This window comes from Echinops telfairi, unplaced genomic scaffold (assembly GCF_000313985.2).
Source record: "Echinops telfairi isolate 266 unplaced genomic scaffold, ASM31398v2 ScPeMD7_70;HRSCAF=299, whole genome shotgun sequence".
In the NCBI taxonomy this organism is placed as follows: domain Eukaryota; kingdom Metazoa; phylum Chordata; class Mammalia; order Afrosoricida; family Tenrecidae; genus Echinops; species Echinops telfairi.
This window is the reverse complement of record NW_022103968.1, coordinates 45,081,010-45,087,315: the sequence shown is the minus strand read 5'-3', so window position 1 is coordinate 45,087,315 and position 6,306 is coordinate 45,081,010. Positions and strand designations below refer to the sequence as shown.

Below are 6,306 nucleotides of genomic sequence, written 5' to 3'. Positions count from 1 at the left end.
CGGAATGCACTCGATGGGGCAATGGAACCCTACAAAAACCTTTTCACTGAAATGAAGAGACAACGTCGGCAACTGCCAATCACAATGTTTCTTAAACGTGTACCCAGAAACCCACTGCCTACACCTGCTCCTTCAGAGGAAAAAGACGGCGACCCACCTATACAGTACATCCCTTAAGTCATTTCATAGGCTATTGATTACAGTATTTGTAAGAACTATGTATAATAATATTGTATGTGAAATATGTAATACTGTAAACTAGATGTCATAAATAATATAATAAATAATAAATGATAATTGTAACGTCCAAAATGTTTTACTGTAGTTTCCCTTTTTCATTTAATAAATTGGGTAATACGAGTGTAATGGTGACTGAAGGATGTTTTTTCATGTCCTCTATGCTCTAACTACGAAAATATTTGATTTACAAATAAGGAATCCTACTTTGCGGAATTTCATTTATCACGGTAGGGTCTAGAACCGATTAACCGCGATAAACGAGGGTTCACTGTACTGCGAATTACAGGAAGGTGCTTAAGGACTACAGCCAAGGAAATCTTTGGGGACAGTGCTACTTGGTCGCTGTTGTTGCAAATAATTACAATCAACGAAGAGGCATCGGAAACAGGAATCAGCTGCAGAAAGGGAATGGGCTCTGGGACTGTCTTAGCAGCTTGCCGTGGAAGGGCACATAACAGAGAAGGCCAAGTGTAGGGTTTTAAAACCGTCAGACGTCCGTCAACATAAAAACATGGACTAAAGCTCTGTGGTGCAGTGTGGGACCGTCTGAGATGTGAAAAATAAGAAAAGTGGTCTCTAGCCACTTAAAAATTTATAGTTTGCCAGAGAGACTAGACAGACATTTATTGAGCAGCTCAAGAGCAGTATGAGTTTGGTTAAAAGACAGTGTGAGCAACAGTTCCAGGTAATTGTCTAGTCTTTGATAGAAAAGAATTTAGAGTGTATCATTTTTATTTTTATTTTTTTATTATTTCTACTTGCCTTTGGAGATTAGAGAGGATTACAGTGGGCCTGCAGAGATAACAGCATTGTAGTTTAATAGTTTGGGCAATGAATTCTATTGCTAAAACTTCCATTTTTTAACGTTTAATTGACAGTGGTTCTTAAGACTGATATTTGTTTACCTGGGGAACTTTATGTTTTCTAGGTGGATCTCCTTAATGACGAGATATTAGCATGGCTGGAGTAGTGCATTAATATAATCTAGGGCAGTGGTTCTCAACCTTCCTCATGCCGTGACCCTTTATTACAGTTCCTCAGGTTGTGGTGACTCCCCAACCAGAAAATTATTTTCGTTGCTACTTCATCACTGTCATTTTGCTACTGTTATGAATCGGATAACCCCTGTGAAAGGGCCTTTCGACCCCCAGAGGGGTCGTGACCCACAGGTTGAGAACCACTGCTGTAGACTATACTCCTTTCATATTTAAGAAGGGGATGTTGGGCTAATGGTACATAAATGATTCCATTGGCAACCCTGCAGCTTGTGTGAAAAAGTAATAAAATAATCAACCATCCAAATTATGATTAACAGAGACTCCAGAAACTGACTTCTCGTCTCTGCCCCACTGATTGCCTTCACCTGGGCACGGCACAGTTCAAAATCAATTTCGAGGTAGTTGAGAAAATTAACCCTCAATGCTGTTTCAAAACATTTTATTATTTGTCTCTATACACATGTGGAGGTTAGGTTGGTGAGGCAGTCACTCTTACCACAGGAAATAATAAAGGGACTGCTTGAATTCTCTGTGCTCTGCAAGGGGTCGAGTGGCACAGGTAATCGCCAGGACAGAAGTCTTTGAAGGCTATCTGTGGCATTTAGAGCGTGACTGCTGTGTAATAATTTAATTAAAAGATAATATAAATTTCCCACAAACTTTCTGAAGCTCTCGTATTAACAAAGAGAGGCTTCTGATATTACAAAATGTAATACAATCTTATTTTTAAAGAAAAATCATCTGCGCGCTATTAAATACGATAAATTACATGGTACACCTATAGGAATATTTGAACAGTATATTCTAGGTTTAATGTCAAAGAAATATTTTTCTGTCCACATCACGTGACTCACACATATTTTTTTAACCTTACACTCTACCTTATCAATTGTTTATTTAAAATACATCATTATTTCCTGACCATCCTTCCATAAAGGAGCATTGGTGGTGTTATAGGATAATGATTGGATTGCTAACTAAAGGTTGTTGGTTCAAATCTACGAGTTACTGCACAGGAGAAAACAGGCAATCTGATCTTAGAAAGATTTCTCATCTTGGAACCCCTATGGAGGGTTACTATGAGTAAAAATTAACGCAATTGTAGTTGTGTAAGATTTCTCGAGTGGGTAATAACTCAGTTCTTGGTTTCACAGGATGAAAGAATTAATGCTGTTTGTAATCCAAGTGCGTTTTTATGAAAGACAGAGAAGTTTCAGGTTTTACAGTCTCAAAGGGCACCCACTATCCCTGCCAAGCATGCCAAGCTGCGTGGAAATTCACAGCTGGACACAAACCACCACGTGGAAAACAGCACCCACGCATGTGGAACTGGGGGGATCTCAGTGACCTAGAGAAAAAGGAAATGAGGCTGAGGAGGCCAGAGCATGGGGCAAGAGGACTGGAGCCAGAGAGCAAGGCATGTGAGGGGACCAGAGAGCAAGAGTAAGAGAGATTGTGGGCCCCAAGCAGACCCTCTGTGGCCTTGAGGCCCTGCACCTCCTCCCTCTGACCTGCAGGTGACCAGGAAGAACAGGGTAGGAGAGAGTGTAAGAGGAAGTCCCAGAGCGTGTTTCCTGTCTTTATTCTGGCCCACCCCCTGGCTGTGGGAGGCGTGGTTGAACAATTTGGTTGACCCTATTGGCTGGGTTAAGCCCACCTGGGTGATGTCATAGGCCTGGGTCTAGTTTGGACTGTCCAGGTGTACCTCCCACCTGACTCTTGGGCTTGAATTTGAGCATGCTCAATTTGGTTGGGGGGGGGGGGTGTCTTCATAAGGTTCTAATGGTCACATGATTTCCTTTTCAACCTCCTTAATGCGGGTCTTTGCAGGCATGGGAGAGACAACCCCGCTTGTCCCTGTATCTAGCTACTTAAGAGTTGGGTTTGCTTTTGCTTGGGTAAGGAGCGCTGGTGGCACTGTGGATGAGGGATCGAGCTTCTAACGCCATGGTCAGTGGCTGCAACCTGCCAGCGGCTCCACGGGCGTGTTTCCTGCCTTAGCTGTTTAGAGTGTCAGCCACAGTAGAGGAACTATGCGTTGGACTCAAAGTCATGAATGAAGGGCAATGGTCTTTTGTTAGGGTTTTCTTCCATTATTTATTGTTTCAATCAAGGGAACAATATGTTAAAGTCTAGAAAAATTTGATCAATATTATCTGTACTATTAATGCTAGAAAAAAATAACACATATTCAAAATGCATCCGATTATTTATTTTATGTGATCCTGAATAACTGCCAATTTCTTCACATGGCATATAATTGCATAGTGAGATTGGTTTGTTTCATTAACAGCTCTTTAAATGGGAAACATTACAAAACTGACTAATAAATGGTGAACAGGAAAGAGACAAAAAAACAATTATGGTTTCAAATAATGAAATACAGGTAATTGAATACATACACGTATATTGACAAAAATACGTTGGTAAAGATGCAAGTCCTAGAGGGAAAGGAATTATCTTCCTTTATAACCACTGACTTAGAGAGACAAAAGAAAGAGTTCAGGATATTTTGATGTAAGTAGATGTAGCTCAATATGAAAATTGGGAATTAGATGTGAAAATTATTCATACATGGTTAATAGCCAATTATTATAATAGAGAAGTACTCTCAAAGAAAATGTATAGTTAAAAGGTAGCCAAAATATGTGAGCCAGGTGGGATGTCATCATCACTACTGTTTCAGATATTAGTTTATAAGTACATGATCGAAGAAGAATATGAAAAAGCAAAAATAAGATCTTGCTGCTCCTCTTCCTTGCTGGTATCAGGCATCATCAGAACAAAAAATCTTACCATAGTGAATGATGGGGGGAGTGCGGAGTGGAGATGCAAAGCCCATGAGTAGGCCACTGGAGATCCCCTTGCAGAGGGGTCTCGAGGAGACAAGCCAGTCAGGGTGCGATGTAGCAACGATGAAAAATACAACTTTCCTCTAGTTCCTAAATGCTTCCTCCCCGCTCCCACTATCATGACACGAATTCTACCTTGCAAGTCTGGCTAGACCAGAGGATGTACACTGGTACAGATAGGAACTGGAAATACAGGGAATCCAGGGCGGATGATCCCTACAGGACCAGTGGTGTGAGTGGCGATACTGGGAGGGTAGAGGGAGAGTGTGTAGGAAAGAGGGAACCGATTACAAGGAACTATATGTGACCTCCTCCCTGGGGGACGGACAACAGAAAAGTGGGTGAAGGGAGACGTCGGACAGGGCAAGATATGACAAAATAATGATTTATAAATTATCAAGGGCTCATGAGGGAGGGGGAGCGGGGAGGGAGGGGAAAATGAGGACCTAATGCCGGGGGCTTAAGTGGAGAGGAAATGTTTTGAGAGTGATGAGGGCAATGAATGTACAAATGCGCTTTACACAATTGATGTATGTATGGATTGTGATAAGAGTTATATGAGCCCCTAATAAAATGATTTAAAAAAAAAGAAAGAAAAAGCAAAAACAAAGGACCATCATTTAAACCAGGGCATGGGACCCTGCTGCCATTGGCTTTGTTGTGAGATCCAGAGAGTTACAAAAAAGGAAAGCTCTGTGTTCATCAAATTATATGTAGTTTGAAGATGTCCTTGGTACAAGATAATGTGTATAAAAATTCCTGAAAGAGTTAGGAGACAACTTCTTGATCATGCTGGCAGAAGGAGGGACCGATCTGATGCCAGTTGGGTGGAGGGAAACATCACGATAACAGGGTATCAGGGAAATAAAGACAGATCCGGTCATTCTGGCAGTTAAGTAATGGGCAGCAGCTGCATTGGTATGGAGGGAATAGAGAAGGTGGAGGGAAAGAATAAGGGACTAGCTAAGAACAAACTCCTCGCAAAAGAAGGCATATCATGGTATTCTTGAATATTCAATGGTTCCATTTTATAAGTAAAATGCCTACTTGATAGTTCTTATAAGATGTATTAATAAGTAATACCACAGAATGAAAATACCTCGTAGCCTTCCTCAGCTTTGCAATTGAATGAGTTGTTTGGATGACTGAGTGAAGGCAATGTTTTCCTAAAAGTAACTGACCTGCACTTAGATGCCCTATACTTTGATGTTGCTTGTAGTCCAAGTTCCCTGAGTTGTGTCCACATAACAAAGTCCTACGTTGAAACCTATATACACCCCAAGATAAGGGCTCTAAGGTGATATCAGGATCATGATTTGGTATAAAAGGGTGGTGATTTGATTCTCTTTTAAAATAAACAAAATGTGACTAATACCTCCTATTATTTTCTACTTGCTTTGGTATATGAATAAAAAAGTTTAGAGTAAATAAAAGGTGAAATATGGGGAATTTATTACTTGGCTTCGGAAAGTGTATATCACAGAAAAAAATACAGACAAGAAGTATGTAGGACATGAGGGAAAGACAAGAAAATAAAAATTAAAACATCAAAAGAAAGAAAGAAAATGACTACAGACAAGTCAAGATCCTTGACTTAAAAAGGATGGAAGCTGGAGTGAAAATCCTACTGCTATCGGAAGGGAAGGTCCCCAGGACACAGAGCAGACCATCAGCCATTGAGAAAGGGAGAACCCGAGCCAGGGAAAGAGCAGAGGTGAATTATTTCCTTGACCTCAGGGGCACAGAAGCTGAATATATATTTTGAAAGATTAAATAAGAACTTGTGTGACCATGTGGAATTATATGAGGTATGTGAAATACAGTACATTTCTCAGCATGTAGCTAAACAAGAAATGCTTTCTTAATACGAAATATACCAAGAGCTAAATGTCTAGCCTGTATTTAGGAAAAAGAATGGAATGGCCCCATTAATGATCAGGTACTAGGATAATCCACTGTGCTAAATGTAGTTAAGTGGTACACACTACATCTAAAATATGTAAAATATTAAAAGAATTGAATATATGACTTAGAGACATGCTTAACTGTGAAGTTATATATCGTCTCTATGCCTACTTTTAGAATGTCTTATAGCTCACAGGGTAGTCTTAAGTTCATCTATCAGGTACCTATAAATATAGGCACATAGATCTATTTCCCCATCCTCATATATAAATATATTTGCATATGTACATGTCTTTATCTAGACCTCTATA

At 40.1% G+C, this 6,306-nt stretch overlaps 1 protein-coding gene across 1 annotated transcript in view; it reads left to right on the top strand.

Moving 5' to 3' along the window:
- PCDH15 (protocadherin related 15) overlaps positions 1-6,306 on the top strand; it is a 952,716-nt gene that overhangs the window by 280,942 nt on the left and 665,468 nt on the right. The window lies entirely within an intron of this gene.